Source organism: Mauremys reevesii, linkage group 6, assembly GCF_016161935.1.
Source record: "Mauremys reevesii isolate NIE-2019 linkage group 6, ASM1616193v1, whole genome shotgun sequence".
NCBI lineage: Eukaryota > Metazoa > Chordata > Testudines > Geoemydidae > Mauremys > Mauremys reevesii.
The window spans coordinates 24,641,373-24,659,925 of NC_052628.1; the positions used below are offsets into that span (position 1 = coordinate 24,641,373).

The 18,553-nt window shown below is 40.4% G+C and overlaps 1 long non-coding RNA gene across 1 annotated transcript in view; it reads right to left on the reverse strand.

The window, feature by feature from the left end:
* Positions 1-6,484: 6,484 nt before the first annotated feature.
* The window catches only part of LOC120407648, a 31,343-nt gene continuing 19,274 nt past the window's right edge, over positions 6,485-18,553 (reverse strand). Inside the window, exon 6 of the long non-coding RNA XR_005600154.1 lies at positions 6,485-6,560. This is a non-coding gene — a long non-coding RNA (uncharacterized LOC120407648). The remainder of the gene's footprint in view (positions 6,561-18,553) is intronic.

Sequence of the window (18,553 nt, forward strand, 5' to 3'; positions counted from 1 at the left end):
ATATTTGTAGATTTATTATTGTTTCTTTACAGGGCAAAAGAAGAATTTTGTTTGGATATACTTTCTGAGGGTATTACATTTTCTCTTTTGGGGGGACAATATTTTTTTTTCTTGGACACTAACTGAAAGTGCCCCTTTTCTGTACATTTGTTCTGAGTTGCCCCACTGACTTAGTTATCCCACCACTTAGATTGTAAGCTCTTTTGAACAGGACCATCTTTTTGTTATGTGTGGGTCCAGTGCCTTGCATGATGCAGGCTTCTAGACAATATTGTAACACAAACAATAAATAACCACTTAAAGGACAATTCCAAACTGTTGTGTGGAAATGCAACGTTGCAGAAGATGATGGTACTCAATCTTCCCCTGCAAATCCTTCCCATAATAAGAGTTAATAATGGAAACAGGGTTTTTTGCTTTCATTGTATAAATGAAAAATCATGCTTCCTTGGATATAAATTTCATTGGTTTTAAAAATCAAATGGCATGCTTCTTAAAAAGTTAGAACAGAAGAATTCCATTTCTAAAGAAATGACAGTACCAAAAAAAATCTATTTTTTCAAAGCGTAGTTAGGAACTTGCTGCATAAGACACCTGGGTGTCAAAATTATTCTTACTGCAGTTTGTAGACATTCTCTTTTTATTAACATAAAAGGACTTCCAAAGGGTTCTTGTAATCTCATTATAAATTAAACACAACTAACAACAATAACATGACATTACACATGAGAGAGAAACACACAAAAGAAGGGGAAATCTGAGTTTAATTTGTCAAAACATCCTTAATCATCAGCACCAGACATTCCCACTAAATTCATTGTGGGGAAGGGACAACCAGCAGTGAAATTCTGATCCTTACACAAATTTAATGTAGCCACTCCATGAACCTATATACTGAGTGCAGCTCTGCTAGCCCTCCATGAGTGAAAAATGTTACAATATACATTTTCATACAGCTTCCTTCATCCAAAACATTATGAAACAAAAGGGAGAGACAATCATAAGCTCTAGAGGAACAGAAGGATTAAAAGTGAGATCTAAAGGGAAGTGTATCTATGTCTACACTTACAGCAGCGTGTAGAGTACAGATGCTGCACGCTCAGCTACCACGTGTATAAATAGTAGCATAGATGGTGAGGCATTGCTTCTGTGACCGGAGTACAGACATTCCCGAACCTTAGAGTCTGTATCTTACATGGCTCTCTACATGCACAAGCAGTGCCTCCCGCATCTGCACTGCAATTTTAAGCAGTGTATCATCACACTACTGGAGCCTTGACCCACTGCCTCCCCGTCCCCACCCCCCATCTCCCCGGCCAGATCCCTTCACTGCCATGTGAAGCTACACACCACAGTGTGGATGCAGCCTGCTTCTCAATGTGGCATGTAGCTACACGTACCCTACACGATGCAGCAAATGTAGACAAGACCTTGTCCTGGGGCAGCACAAGGGAAAGACCTAGTACCTCACTGATGTGAGTCACAGGAGGAATAGGGTCAGACTTGTCCAATGCTCAGATGAGAGACCTCCCAGGAACACCTATGTGTTGCGTGACATGTTAATATTTCATTTGGTATTTTTCTTTGAATCCATATTAAAGCAGTAGGACAGCTATTGGAATATGGTGCTGTCTTTCAGATGACATATAAAACTGAGGTCTTGGCCTTTTAATATCATTAAGGAATCCATGGCACTTTTTTGTAAGAATAGGGTGGTATGTAGCACCTGTGGCCTGAGCAAATTCTATTTTTGGTAATTAAATTCTAAAATTCCTTCTACAATTTCAGTTAGAAATTATATTCTTCTTTACTCTTGCATTAAATAGCTGTGTAGCATTGCGGCATTTGGTTAAACTATCAGACTTCATCCCAGAGGTGGCTATGTAAGATGTTTAACTTAATTCTGAACTCCATGGATTGACAGCTTTAAATGATTGGGAAGAGAATCACAGAGCAAATTGTTATTGTTATAATGCAGGTAGTGCTCCTGTAATTAAGGTTGAGTTGACTTTCCATGCAGACTGTAATATTCCAACAATTTCAAATAACCTGAGGCTCTATGAATAATAAGCTGTTAGTACAGATGGAATTTGACCTAGTTTCTACTTTCTGTATGGCTCTTTTTGAGTTCCAGATTGTTGAAGATATCTTGGTTAAGCCAGGATGGTCTCCTACCAGACTTCTTATCTTTCCTATGCATTGAGATAGTTTGCTTTTGTGCCTTTAATAACTGCCAACTCTCCTCAACATGCTTTTCCCTTAGACTTGCTTCCCACAGGCTCCTACCTACCAATTCTCGGAGTTTGCTAATGTCTGCATTCTCATAGTCCATTTTCTATATTCTGCTGTTTTCCTTCCTACCATTTCTTAAAATGATAAACTCCATAATTTCATGAGTATTTTCACCCAAGTTTCCTTCCACCTTCAAATTCTCAACCAGTTCCTCCCTATTTGTCAGGATAAAATCTAGAACAGCCTCTCTCCTAGTAGTATCTCCACCTCGCTAATAAAAATGTGTATCTAATGCATTCCAAGCAGGGCCAGATTTCCAATTAGGCACAGTAGGCATGTGCCTAGGGGCTCCTAAAAGTTAAAAGTGTGTTAACAGTTTTTTACAGAAAAAATGAAGGTCAGCTGTAGGCAGAGAGGGGTGCTGAAGATACTGTGCCTAGGGGTGTATAAGGTGTAAATCCAGCCCTGATTCCAAGAATTTGTTGGATAATCTGTGACCTGCTGTATTATTTTCCCAAGAGATGTCTGGGTAATTGAATAATCCTCATAAAATTAAAAACAAATTAAAAATAAAATGTAACTAAATATTGTACTTGAACCTAGAAATGTAAACAAGAATCAAAGTTAATTGTGCTGACCTCTTGACAGATAGTGAATTTTCATGAGAAGGAGCATCACTTTGCTAAGAGGGGTTAACAATAGTGATAGAGATAAAATCCAGATGATTCCTGAGGCTAATTAACACAGATATAAGGTTTTCAAAGTTTATTTTCTGAAAATTTTTCCATAGGTTATTTTGCTATCAGAGGAAAATTCCTTTTATTTTTAAGTAAAGGATTTTATCACAGTGTTATAGAATACTCTGATGCAGGATTAACTAGGAATCCACCCAGACTAGCTACCTTTATTCTGGAACAGTAATAATGGTACCACAAAAAAAAGAGGAAGTTAGCCAAAGTCTTTGGGCTAGATGCTCAGCTCATGCAGACCAGAGTAGCTCTGTTGAAACTAATGGATCTACACTGACTTACAGCAGCAAAGGATCTTCCTTTTAGGTTTATTATTTTGTTATTTGGATTACATTACCACCTAGAGACCTCGATCATGGTTCTATTGTGCTTCGGGCTGTACAGACATTAAACTAAAAGAGAGAAAGAGTTTTAGCCCCATAGAGCTTACAGTCTCATGCTAACAATGAGGCTAGGTGTGGTCAGTTGGCAGGATATTATAGACAGCATGACAGAGGTGAGTCTTGAGAGAGAGTTTCAAGGAGGATAAATAAATGGCCTTATGGATTTTTAGGGGGAGATTTTGCCATTCACAATGGACCACAAGGGAGAAAACATTAAGGACACTCCCTGAGGAAGCAGCTGATTGGTGGGCAGTAAAGGTTGTCCATGTTAGCAGAGTTAAGGCTGAGATCAACTTCCTGATAGGTTGGTAGCACAGCTAAGTAAGCACAGGGCCAAGTTATGGATAGCTTGTTCCACAGGAGAAAAAAAGAGGGTACACAATGGTTGATTTTGCTGTAATAAGTAGACGTAAAAAATGCCATGTGCATGTTGTCCAGTTTTTTCTTCTCAGTCAGTGCTTGTGATGGAATTAACTTTTCACATACTTCTCTAGAAAATTTTCTTCTGCACTTCTCCTGAAGGTATATTCTCTATCCTTCTGTAAATAAAATACAAAAATACACATTTAGTTATTTACTTCAGTCAGCCACTGAAACAGCAAAAGAGTCTTCACCCTGAATATTTGAAGAAAAAATAAAGTAAATCTGGATTTAATTCACATAACAACTATTCTTTATGAAAGGTAAAAATAAAAAATTGAGATATGGGAGAGACTTGAGACTCAGATCTGGAGAACATTCCAGTGCTCATTTGAGTGATCCCCGATTTAAGTGAATGTGATTTTGCAACATAAGATCAAAGCTAGAATAGCTGCTCAAGGAAACCAGCCTCTGTGATTAAGAGTCAAAACCTAAGTCAACTGAAGTCAATGGGAGATTTCCTATTGATTGCAGTGGGTTTTGGATCAGGCCACGAACCATTACAATATGACCCACTGAGTGAACATATCAAATATAGCTGATAAATAATTTTAAAAGTATTATTATGGCGAAGTCCACCTGAATCAGAACAATTAAATGCACAATCCCATCAATTTCAAACTTCTCATCAATTTTGAATTGAGAAGGCCCTAAATCATCACAAATATGATTTACTATAGTTTCTACAATATGAAAAAGCTAAAGATGGAATAGGCATATGACTATGACCCAAAGCCTTTTGATGACAGCTCTATCACTTTTCTAAACCTGGGTCATCAATAGTTGCATTAGAAATTGGGCAAATATACCTATGGATAAAATTTTCAAAGTATCTTAGTGAATTAGGACCCTAAGTCCCATTTTCAGAAATGATTTGGGCACTAACACTTCTAAGTATCCAAGTTACTTTTGAAAATAAACCTTTAAGCCTAAGTGACATCAGTGCTTTTGAAGATTTTAACCTATGTCCTTAGAAGGGAGTTAAGAGTGATGTAACCCCAGTCATTTAAATGAATGCAGCCTCATATTCAAAATATGATAACATAATCACATAATTAAGATTGGCCTCAAGACAGTCAAGCAGCCACCATGTAGGCTAGGAATCAAGTTTACAAATGATGCCATGATGTTGTTGCATAATACAGATTCATTATAAATAAATTACTTACAAATAGCCATAATCCACAGATTTCAAATCAATAGAATATCAAATCAGTCACTTGGGAAAGAGTTTTGGCCTTACAATCTTAACCTAGCTTTGGATATATTATAAAAATGTTGCCTTGAAATAGAGTATGCATATAGGCATAAAGCCCACTACCTTGAGCATACGATCAATTATTCCAAATTGGGTTGGTCATCAGTGTCTAGTAAGACATTGATGAAATTTTAATATATCATTCTTGAAAGTTCACATTCCAGCTAGCACCTAAAAAAAACCCAGGTGTTCCAGATTTCAAAATCACTGTTCAAATATGGTTTTCCACTGCATTTCGGATTTTTATCTTTCAACCCTTGTTCATGTTAATAAACAACAGTGACACATAGGAACATATGACACAGGACTGAAAGGGACCTTCTGGGTTATCGAGTCCAGACCACTGCAAATGCAGGCTAAAAAGCATGCAGGGCTGGCTTTAGGAAGTGTGGAGCCCAATTCGAACAGTTTAGATGGGGCCCCATCAGGGATGACTTTAAAAAAAAAAAACCAAAAAACCCAGACATGTAAAACAAGTCTTTGGCGGCACTTCAGCAGTGGGTGCTTCACTTGCTCCAGGTCTTCAGCGGCACTGAAGGACCTGCCACCGAAGTGCCGCTGAAGACCTGAAGTGCCACCAGGTGAGTAAAAATTAAAAAGGCACCTCTAGCCAGGTAAGGGATTCTCACTAGGTGCGGGGCCCTCTTAGGCACGGGGCCCGATTCGGGGGAATTGGTGGAATAGGCCTAAAGTCGACCCTGAAAGCATGAGTATGATTCTTCATTGCTTTACACCTTCCGTAGCCATTTGTGCAAAGGGAGTGTTACATGCCACAAAATAAGAATTGTAGCATTTTACATCCACTTTGCCAAATAAAGGACTGCACAAAAGTGCAAGGCAGTGGAGAATCAGGCCCATTGGGTGAAATCCCTGGTCCTACTGAAGTCCATGAGCATTAATTTAAACTACTATTCATCTATATTACTCACTTTAGATTACTAAAACTGAGAAACATTAAGATCTAGGTTATTTCTCACCATTTATGCTGTAGTTATTTAGTTTATTGCAGATAATGTGCTTGGCATTGTTCAGTACACAAATATACAGATAGTATCAGTCCCGAACAGCTTATAATACTAAAATAGTCACTTAGTTATGAAACACTGGTGAATCCAGAGTTGGGGGAATGACAGCCTGGGTTGTTTGGGATTTTTTTAATTATTTTTTTGTAAATTATAAACTTGCTTCTTGCTGTTTGTTTACATTTTGAATTTCACTTAGCTTAGACAGTGAGACTCCAATTGTTAATAATACTTCTGTTTAGCCTACACAAGCATTTGCTCCAATGTTTAAGTTTCCAACACCTTAAGAAAATGTTTAAATCCTTAAAAAACCCAGCAAACCCTCTACCCTCAGTTTTCATTGGATTTCAAACATAAACCATGGAAATGTTTCTATTAATATTAAGTCTGACAGAACTTTTTAAAAAATGATGAACATGCCTGATGGTGTCTCTCAGATGCAAGTCTGAACAGATCAGCAATGTCAGGAAGATGTCAAACTGGAACACATACAAATCTATGGAGAAGATATCATTGTTAGTCTGTCAACAGGACCACATTCCAATGTCAAAATGTATTTATATTGATATGTTACAATTACCTGTGAAAAATTAAAGAAAATTAAAATACATAATTGTTTAATATCCTTTTAATTCTGAAAAAGACTAACAAGGCTATTTTATGTTACAATTGCTACACCTCCATCCAAATCCCACTGAAGTCAATCGGAGTTTTTCCATAGACTTCATAGGAAGGTGGATGTCCAGGCTCATTGTCTCTACCAGAGGATTCCATAGTATGGTTAAGATATTTAATTTACTAATATAAAGTTTATCTGCACTGGGGAATATATATTTTAACTTTAATTTTATTTTAGTGTATTGTGAAGCGAACTATTTAAAGACATTCTGTGAACTACAAAATATGTTTCCATAGAAGTAGTACAATACAACTGTTGTACTTGGAGCAATAGTAACTAGGAGTTCTAAGGCAAGTTAGAAAAATAAAATATTTCATAGAAGTGAACAGTGTGAGCCAGAAGTTTCTTTGAATTGCCACAGAAATTTCATCAGCAAAACTTCTCAATAGGATACACACTCAACCACTATATCATCGTAACAAACTATTTGGCTGATTATACCCCAAGGAAATTACAGTGTTTCTAGCAGCTTCTAAAATTGACCATGGCCATTTTTAAGTGAACTCTTTCATGGGCATCACATACTGCTGGAACTGAGTGTGCAAATTTCACCTCTTGGCTCCAGCAGTGGCTGCTATGCCCTCTCCAGGAGGGCAGGTAGAAGTGGCACCACCAGCCTCTCCTGGTGATTTTATGCTAGGGAAGGCTTCTTTGTGGAGCCCCATCAGGAGCCTTGTCACGGAGACTGTGACACTACGTCCCATATTCTTCATAGAAATATTGTTATGATATGAATATGGCATAACTAACGTGTTCTATGCAAGATGGGTCATGTGAGGTATCTGTAGAAAGGTTATGATTTAATAAATATGATTATCCTATTTGTATGCATGTATCATTTCTGTATCTGAAGTTAGGAATATGGACTATGTATCAATTACAAAAGTGTTTGCACCTGGGGAACACGCTCCAGACAAAATGCAATCGGTCTGCTGGTTAGTCAATGGGCCATTAGGAAGACAATAGGACTTTGAAGATGCTACTCTCCTAGGGTGACCGGATGTCCCAATTTTATAGGAACAGTCCCGATTTTTGGGTCTTTTTCTTACATAGGCTCCTATTACCCCACACCCCGTCCCGATTTTTCACATTTGCTGTCTGGTCACCCTATACTCTCCCACCTTCCTGAGAAGCTTCCTGGGATGCTGCTTTGACACTACAGGGTCATGTGATCATATCACCTGGTATTAGATCCCATCTTGGCCTGCTAGTATTTTTCCACAAAAGGGGTGGCGACCAAACTGGGAAACAAAGGATTCCTGACATATGTAAACCTTATTTAAGGCAGGGAAGTGAGTTAATCAGGGCTCTTTCTTCACTGAATCCCCACCCAGGATGACTGCTGAGAAGATCTAAGAAACAAGGGCTGATCGGGGGGAGAAGAGCTGAGCCCAGGCTGGAAAAGGTGTCTGGCCTGTGAAATAAATGCCTAAAACAACATTTAGGGTGAGAAACTACCACTTGTAACCAGTTTCTTTAATGTATTGAGCTTAGTTTCATGTTTGTTTTATTTGCTCACTAATCTGCTTTGATCTGTTTGCTATCCCTTATAATCACTTATCTATCCTTTGTAGTTAATAAACTTATCTCATCTATTCTAAAACCCAGTTTGTGCAATTCGTAATAGGGAGGGAAAGATGTGCATATCTTTCTCCTCATTGAGGGAGGTGGTGATTTTCATGATTTTACACTGTACAGATTTCTGTGCAGCACAAGACAATACAATTTTGGGTTTGCACGCCAGAGGGGGTGTGCTACTCTCTGAGCTGAGTCTCTTGAGTGCTTGGCAACTCCTGAGCTGAGTCTTCCCATACAGAGCTGATTTCAGTGTCTGTGTCTTTCTGCAGCTGAGTGTGCCCCTACCTGTGTGTGTGTGCTGGAGGAGGACTGAGGGCCTGGCTCAGCAGGACAGGATGAGAGAGCCCAGGCTGGTGGAACAGGCAGGCTCAGTGTTACCGCAGTATATCAGGTGGCACCCCGGAGGTTGGGGTGGGGACGACCCATCACAGAGACTATCTGAAATCAAAATACACCTGGAGGTGTCTTGGCCATACTCATACCCAAACCAACACTGTCCATTTTGTTGGGGGGCAATACAAGTTGCTTATAATCCCTTTAGTGGACCAGAGGTCAGAGTCACCTTTGAATTGTTTCAACCTTTTTCTGCAGATATTCTACCTCCAAAAGCCCTCTGACCTTGCATTATGTAGATAGAGTTGGCATAACACTGTGCGGTAGATCAACCCCAAAACTACAAGTTTCTCTGAACAAAAGAAATCTTATACTCAATAATAAGAGAATATTTTAATTCTTCCAGAGTTAGTGGATATGGAGGCTTCCTAGAAATGCAGAGATCTGGCTGGCATATTATTTCTAATATCAGTAGGGTTAATGTCTACAGCTATGATCTCAGGGTTTACTAGGCAACACTTGCCTTTTATGTTATAGAATCTCTGTAACTTCCCAATCAGACAGTGTCAAAACAACTTTATTTTCCTCCTGGAGTTCTGATTCCATTCTTAAAATAACATTTATTTGAAAAGGCCTATAAATGCCGGTCTTCTTCACAAAATCCTACTGAAAAGCAAAATACTTGGTAGATTTTTTTTTAACTTCTGAAGAAAAAATTTTCACCTAACAAGATGAGAATTAAATTTTACTGCTCAGTCACTTTATTTTGTTTTATTTCTCATTCCCTGTCCTCCTTCTCTGGGTTATCCATCTAGATTGTGAATTCTTTTGGTTTGGGATCTGTTTTCTTGTCTTCATTATTTGTCTGTAAAGTGCCTTGCACATTGTTGGCATTGTATCATAATGAGAAACAAGTAAGAGCAATAATATGTATACTGTCTATCATATAAACTAAGACAAAATGTTTTACCAAGTAACATAATGAGTAATTATAAGGGATAGAGGAATTAAAAGACAGAGGCAATGTTTCAGATGAGAAAGATGGAAAGTAGCTGAAGATGAAGGAATGTGGCAAGCATCATATAATAGAATCATAGAAATTATAGGGCTGGAAGCTCATCAAGTCAAGTCCTCTACATTGAAGCAGGACCAAGTAAACTTAGACTATACTTTACAGATGTTTGTCCAACCTGTTCTTACAAACCTCCAATGATGGAGATTCTGCAACCTCCCTTGGAAGCCTAGTCCAATAAATGAATGAAGGCATGTGCAGCAGGGTGCAGCTTCCCCTTGGGGAAGCTAGCCCCCTATTCCACTTCTTCTCGATGAGGCCCCACCCCTGTTCCACCCCCACTCTGCCTCTTCCCCCCGAGGCTTCATCCTTGCTTGCTCCTTTTTGCCCTCCCTCCACTGCAGCCCCGAGACTGGAAAAGCTCTGTGGTCAAGTCTCGTCCCCCAATCCGGGGCCATGGCAGGGAGAGATTTTTCCAGGGTCCCCAAATTGGTTGGGGTCCCTGGGCATCGGCCTCATGGGCCCATGTGGTAATCCGCCAATGCTCCCGCCTCGGCAGTGCAAGATTTGGGGAGGCTTAGTTTCCCCAAGCTTCCATTGCCTGCTGCCCATGAATGAAGGAACTAAGAGGAGACTGATGTTAGAGGAAAGGAGAACGCATAAAGAAGAGAAGAATGGAGATGAGTGAATCAAATAATAATATTTCTGATTAGCATGAATATTTATCCTGCTCAGGAAGCTGAATGTTTCCCAACAACAATCTGAAATGATACAGCTGCCAGATGTTGAAATTGCATGTACAGTAACTCCTCACTTAAAGTTGTCTCAGTTAGCGTTGTTTCGTTGTTACGTTGCTGATCAATTAGGGAACATGCTCATTTAAAGTTGTGCGATGCTCACTTCTAATGTCGTTTGGCAGCCGCCTGCTTTGTCCACTGCTTGCAGGAAGAGCAGCCCGTTGCAGATAGCTGGTGGGGGCTTGTAACCAGGGTGGACCGGCAGCCCCCCTATCAGCTCCCTGCTCCCCTACATTCCCTGTGCTGCAGCCACCCAGCAGGCTATCAATTGCAGGCTAGCAATCAGCAGTTCCACTGTCCCTCCCCTCACTGCCATGTGCTGCTCCTGCCTTCTGCCTTGGAGCTGCTCCCAGAGACTCCTGCTTGCTGTGCATGGGGGGAGGAGAGGGGGACTAATGTCAGGGTGTCCTCCTCCTTCCTGCTCCTGCACCCCACTTATCCCTTCTCCATCTAGAGCAGGGAGGGGACACCAACGGAGAGAGACATAGAGAGTTTGGGGCAGCAGCTGTTGTCTCAACTTCCTGATCCACTTAAAAAGACAATGCACTTAAGAGTGGGTCAGCTTACTTAAAGGGGCAGTGTGCATCTCTCTCTCTCTCTCTCTCTCTCTCCCACAAACAAGGTGTGTGTCTGTCTCTGTCTGCTATGCTTCTCCCCTTCCTTGTGTTTATGCTGCCTTGTGTGAGAGGTTACATTAACAACGTGTTAACCCTTGAGGGCTCAGCCGAGTGCTAGTTCATCATTTAGCAGTAAGGCATTCCCTGGGAAATATCCCTCCCTCTTCCACCCTCTAACTTCACCACCTCAACCAAGCTTCACAATCATCATAGCTGTGAACAGTATTAAATTGTTTGTTTAAAATGTATACTGTATGTATATATCTATATAATATATCGTTTTTTGTCTGGTGAAAAAAATTCCCTGGAACCTAACCCTTCCATTTACATTAATTCTTTTGGGGAAAGTGGATTAATTTAACATTGTTTCACTTAAAGTCACATTTTTTAGGAACATAACTACAACGTTAAGCGAGGCGTTACTGTACCAAAATGGAGTTAGCGGGAAACTTGCAAATCTCATAGAAATACTTTAATCCAGACAACAATGGTTGGATCTGAAATGAGTGATGTTCTTCCTAATGGAGGAGAGTTGTGCAATATGCATGTGGCCTATGTGACAGACAGTCATTTTGCAGAAATCCTTGCTTGTAACCCAATCCTTTCCCCTTTTTTCCAATGCAAAAAAGAATCAAGAAACCAGTGGTATGTTTCAAAGTATAATTAAAGGATGTTTATGCGTTTAGTACTTAACAAGGCATTGCACTCTAGTAATAAATGAATTATCTAGGGCATGATTTTCAAAGTTTGGTATTGTATCAAATTGTATGTGCTTAATCTATTAATGAAAATACCATATGACTGTGCATTCAAATCAGGTATTCAGGCAAATAGATAGCTAGATGCATAATAAAACATTTGATTGTGCAGTCAGTTTATATGTACATATATGGCAGTTGCAAGCACAAATTAGGCATGAACAACGTAAACGTGCCCATCTTTGAAATCAGGACTTGAATGTCAAGTAAAAGTAGGAATGCATAAACTTTCTCCGATTTTTAGAATGTCAATATTTTTAACTGTGAGGATAAGTAGCAATAATACTTAATCATAGCAGTGATTAGCAGCTTTGCCTGGTCAATTTGACCAGAGTTTGGTTCACAGTGCATGTATGTCTTTTTCTAAAATTCTCAGTGTGTTGCTACAGTTTGTACTGCCTACATGGAAACTTCATCACATGCTTCACTGCAAGCCAAAACTCTAAATCAGCTTTCCTTCCCCATCTCATCAGCCAAAATAAATAGTATCCACTATGGTAAGACCATGTGTTTTATACATGAGTCTATATATATGTTATATGTATGTCATTGATGTACAAATTATATGAAAGAGGACTTTATCATATAGCTCATGAGTCTTGCAACTTCCATATGTAAAGTAGAGAGCACTTTTATGGTATTTGTATGTTACATCTGTGGAACAAAAAATGTTTTCCTGAGATTGTGTGTGTTTCAGCTCACAGGAAATGGATACATTAGTACAAGCAACCTTCCCCTAAGACACTCCACAAGAGAATGGACAATATTTGCCTACTGATCCTGTTCTAGACTATGTGTGGATCAGTAAAAGCAATCATACTTGTGCATGAGGAGGGGGAGCTATTACACATTAAATACAGTTATGTCCAGATACAGGTGGTTGATAGAGATTTCAATGGGAATAGTGTTGCAGACCTCATTTTGGGAGCGGCTGGAAGTAGTTTGTTCTAATTTCACTGCTGACAAATTTCCATACTAAAAAAGTATTCAAAAGACCCCCATTTTTTCTTTGCTCTTTTGCCACACAGGTCAGAAAAACAGAGACAGAACCAAGCTATCTCATCTCTGACTTCAATATTACAAGTAGGAAATCTCTTCTCATGTTGATATATATTCCCAGGGTGGTAAGTCTATGGGTTCAGTGGGGCATATAATGCTTGGATTATCCTGTATGACATTCATAATAAAAAGACAGCAAGTCCTTTGCTCCATTTAGACTACTTTTGTAATGCTGCTGTTGCCGCCCCACACTCCTGCCTATCATAGTCCATAATGCACATTTGCTATATTTTTCCTGTTTCAAATTTGAAAATTTGAAGCTAGATTTTGACTCCAAATGTCATTCATTTAAATGATAGAACAGTGGAATATTAAATACCTGTGTTCAAAAATTGGGATATCCATCCATTCCCTGAAACAGGATCTCTTAAGTCCAAGTACAGGGAAGATTTTAAAAGTGAAAAGGGCAATTCTGGACTAGACCCAGAAAAAAAAAATGTGGGCGCTAAGTGAGCCGTTTGAGAATGTGTTTAGAATACATGTGCTTTTAGTACTTATCACTATAATGGGAACAGAGGCATTCTGCATTTGCTGAAGTCTAGAGAGATAGGACATGGAGAAACCACTTGCAGTAGTCATAGTAAGCGGAGACTGAAATCATGGATGGAGATTCTAGCAGAGGCCCCACTAGGAGCATTTGTAAACATTTGTTTGCACTGATACAGCTCCAGTGGTACTACTAAAGGTGGAAACTGCTGTGTAGACAGCTTGCAGGTGTCTTTGTCACCATGCCATCTAGCCCTGCTTAGAGCTGCACTGGCACAGAAAAACACACCTTTTCCTAATGAAGATATACATCTGTAGAGTGCAGATAGTGGTTGTGACACTCTGCATCTTGGGGGAACACCCTGCACCCCCATGTTAATCCTTATAATATGATTGTGTGATATCCAATGCAAAGTTTGTCATGTCGGGTGTCTTCAGAAGATTCACGATGCACTGAGCATTGTTGTTATAGATTGTAATTTCATATATATAGTTACGAGGTTGAAAATGTGTCCTCGGCTTAAAATAAGCCCAGGCAAAACTCTCCAGGAACAGAGGGGCAGTTCACACCTCTTTAGGGCATGTATGAGACAAACCCAGCCCAGCCTCACAGGAACAAAGGACATTAGCCTAGGCAGCAACAAAGGATCTGTTGGATTCTCAAGTGAGTCACCCCCCCTTCCCTTGATCAGTTTGGGACTACGATGAGGTAATGCTCACCTGATCCTGAAGGGGTGGGGGCAAAGCAAGAGGGAAGAAAGAACATGATAAAAGGGAGAGACATTTGCCATGCTCCACCTCTCTCTTCCAGCTCCATCGACAGACACCACACCAAACAACTGAAGCGCTAATCCAAGGGGAAAGCTTGGCTGAAGGGCAACCAGCCAGCCTGTGGTGAGAGGCATCTAAATTTGAAAGGGCACTGAAAGTGTTAAGATCAGCTTAGAATGTGTTTTGCTTTTATTTCATTTGACCAAATCTGACTTCTTGTGCTTTGACTTATAATCACTTAAAATCTATCTTTTGTAGCATGACAAAGCTCTGTGGGTCTTGTGTTTCCTGATGGATTTCGCTAGCCTCAGAGGCTCACTGTGACCCTCTCCATAACCCTTCTCTCTCTAGAGACAAGGGTCACAGTCTCCTAGGCCATTTTCATCATAAGTCAGTGAGGGAGGTGAGGAGAAGCAATCCTCTCTCACATAGTCTCTGTTGTCTCCCAGTCTCAGTGATTAACTGGGGGGGAAGCCCAGGCCCACCCTCTACTCTGGGCTCCAGCCCAGGGATCCTAATAGTATCAGCTATGGTAACTAACCTTTTAGGAACAGGACACGTACAATTCCCTGGGCTACTTCCCCACAACAGCTCCCACTTCCTCCTGCTCTACTTCACCCTTACCTAAGGGCCCCCTTCCTTATACCTAGTATGGTGTATACACTTCAGTCTCTCCAACAGCACAACTTCTCACAGCTCCTGACATGCACACCCAGCTGACTAACTGGGAGGCTTTTTAACTAGTTTCAGCCAGCCCCTGATTGGCTTCAGGTGTCCCAATCAACCTAGCAATCTCTACTGCCTTCTGGAAAGATCTTAATTGGCCCCAGGTGTCTTAATTGACCTGGAGCAGCTGCCATTTACTTATCCTGGTACCAGGGATTTGTTTAACCTGGGGCTAATATATCTATCTCCCATTACTTTTCTATAGCCATCTGGCCTTGCCCCGTCACAGTAGTTAATAAATTTGTTTGTTTGTTCTACTTGAAGCAGTGAGTTTGGTTTGAAGCGTGTCAGAGACTCCCCTGGGGATAACGAGCCTGTTACATATCAATTTCTTTGTTAAATTGACAAACTCATATAAGCTTGCAGTGTCCAGCAAGCATAACTGGACACTGCAAGACAGAGGTTCCTAGGGTTGTGTCTGGGACCAGAGATAGTGGCTATTGTCATTCGGTTGCACAATCCATGCAGCGACTGGCCAAAAGTGCTCACTCATGTAGCTGGGAGCAGCTTACATGTTAGAGGCTGTGCATGAACGGCCCAGGAGTGGGGGTTCTCACAGTGGAGCAGGGTAAGGCTGGCTCCCAGAGTCAAGGATTGGAGTGAACTAACAGATCACTGGTCCAGATAATACCAGGGGAACGTCACAGTAGTTATCAATATTGCCTGAGAGGGCAATAGGCATATTTACAAATAGTAGAGATGTGACAGGGGGCAAGCTCAGGTGAAGAATAAAACCAAGGTAACTCTCAGTGAAATCAAATGTAAGGTATGAGCTGATGAGCAAAATAGAAGAAATGGGTTGGTATGTGAGCATAACAACAATAATATAACATCTGAAAGAGGAAATCTCTTCTTCCCCTTACACTTGTCTCATTTCCTGTCTATTTCTTACACCACCAACTGTACCAAGGTACTCTTAAAAATTACTAATATTCCAGGGTACAAATCTGTACACTGACAAATAAAACTGCAAAGCTCGGTATCCAATTTCTAGTGTGGGCAGTGAGCTATGAGACTTGGTTTCAACTCTATGACTTTCTTTATGACTTTGGGCAATTCACTTACCTGTGTCCTTCTGTAAAAAATGTGCATATTACTGCTTATCCACATTTCAAAAGCATTTTTAGAGTCTCAGATAAAATACGCTATATAAGTGCAAACATATTAATTACAACAACTGTAATTTTGTGCCAGCATACGTGATTTTGGAACAATGATTTAAAGTTAATAGAGCTTAGAATTCTGCAAAAGTATGTTCTGAAACATTTTAAAAGTGTTTAATTCACCCTTAAAACTAGACCATGAAGACTGTGACAGTACAGGGGGAAGGGATAGCTCAGTGGTTTGGGCATTGGCCTACTAAACCCAGGGTTGTGAGTTCAATCCTTGAGGAGACTACTTAGGGATCTGGAGCAAAAATTGGTACTGCTAGTGAAGGCAGGGGGCTAGACTCAATGACCTTTCAAGGTCCCTTCCAGTTCTAGGAGATTGGTATATCTCCAATTTTTATTATTATTACAGAAGTGTGTTCTGCTGTTTAAACAAGAGTGTTTCTATCAACAGATTAATTGGTGCAAAGTGATGGCAATACTACAATTCTAACTGTGGGGTATATTTTACATGTTATGCTTTATTTTATCTTTATATTACCTACTAATCTGTAAAAGTGTACAGTTTGTTGAGAAAGTACCTTGTCTGTTGCTATAGTTTTTTAGACTCTGTAGTCCTGTAAGTGATTTCTGTTGATAGACAAGTTATTTTAGAAAATATTGTGGACAAAATCCTGGCCCCATTTAGGTCAATAGCAAATTGCCCACTGGCTTTGATAGGGTCTGCATTTCACCCTGTGTTTATTTAGATTTCCCTTTTCATCAGGATAGAGGAATTGGCCTTGAAAGCAAATATCCCAGAGTGACTCTAAATATCTTATTTTGTATGTATCTTCACTTAAAATGGCTACCAAACCAATTGGCCCACTTGGTTCTAGACTATTCATAGTACTTCATACATAGGAGCGTCTGTATCTCTTTCCAAACCTGTTTTAGTACTTTTCATATATTTTTACATTTCTGTAACACCAACTTTTCTACTGTTTATACCCTGTATTTTTTTCCTTGCAAATACCTAACTGAGTTTTGAGTATGTTCAGAGCTGACGTTTCTGTTGCTGCTTTGTCATATCTGTTTGGCAAAATGCGATTTTTATTTTTTTTATTATTTTGATTGATAATATCAGTTTACTTTTAAGCATTTTTCTATTTTTATTTATTTAAATGTTCATAGCTGTGCAAAATTATGGATTTTATACTTTTTTTTCAATTTTTTATCAATTTAAAGTTTCACGTTTGCAGGAAGTTCTGGGGGATCAGATAATGAGGGAGTCAGACAATAATTTAATTATAGTGGACACTGAAATTCAAAGAATTAAAGTTTTATAAGGATTAAAACACAAATTGTCAACACCACATAAAAATATACAAACTAAATATCCTTAAATAATACACTAATAAGTTCTCAAACAACACTGTTCTTACTTTGCCTATCTGTAAATTTCTATTAGCGATGTAACTTTTTTTTGTTAGTTTGGGTGTGTATGGTGAAATCAACATTTACCAATAAAATCTAATTCTCTGAGGGCCAGACTTATCTAAGGCCTTCTATGGCCTGGTCTACACTAGGATTTTAAGTCGAATTTAGCAGCGTTAATTCGAACTAACCGGTCAACCGTCCACACCAGGAAGCCATTTAATTCGAACTAGAGGGCTCTTTAGTTCGAATTTGGTACTCCACCCCGACAGGTGGAGTAGCGCTAAATTCGACATGGCTAGTTTGAATTAGGCTAGGTGTGGATGCTAATCGAACTTAGTAGCTCCGGGAGCTATCCCACACTGCACCAGTCTGTTGACGCTCTGGACAGCAGTCCGAGCTTCGATGCTCTGACCAGCCACACAGGAAACGACCCGGGAAAATTTGAATTCCTTTTCCTGTCTGGGCATTTTGAATCTGACGTCCTGGTTGGACATCGGGGCGAGCTCCGCAGCACCTGCAACGATGCAGAGCTCTCCAGCAGAGGAGTCCGGGCAATCCAAGAATAGAAAGAGGTCCCCAGCATGGACTGACCGGGAAGTCATGGATCTGATCACTGAGTGGGGCGAGGAGTCTGTGCTCTCGGAGCTGCGCTCCAACAAGCGGAATGCAAAGACCTTCGAGAAGGTCTCCAAAGCCATGATAGACAAAGGATACAGCCGGGATGCGATGCAGTGCCGCGTGAAAGTCAAGGACCTGAGACAAGGTTACCAAAAAGTCAGAGCGGCAAACGGACGCTCCGGAGCACAGCCCCAGACATGCCGCTTCTACGAGGCACTGCATGCCATTCTCGGTGGGTCTGCCACCACTGCCCCACCAGTGACCGTGGACTCTGACGATGGCATAGTGTACCTGGACAGTTCCTCGGCGATGTTCGCCGATGGGGAAGATGAGGAAGGGTTTGTGGAGGACGGCGCAGGCGACAGCGAACACAATACCGCTTGCCCTGACAGCCAGGATCTCTTCATCACCCTCACAGAGATCCCCTACCAACCCTCCCCGCCCGTTAACCGAGACTCAGAATCAGGGGAAGGATCAGGTGGTAAGTGCTACAAACAGGGAAACATTTATTTTTTTAAAAACAGGTA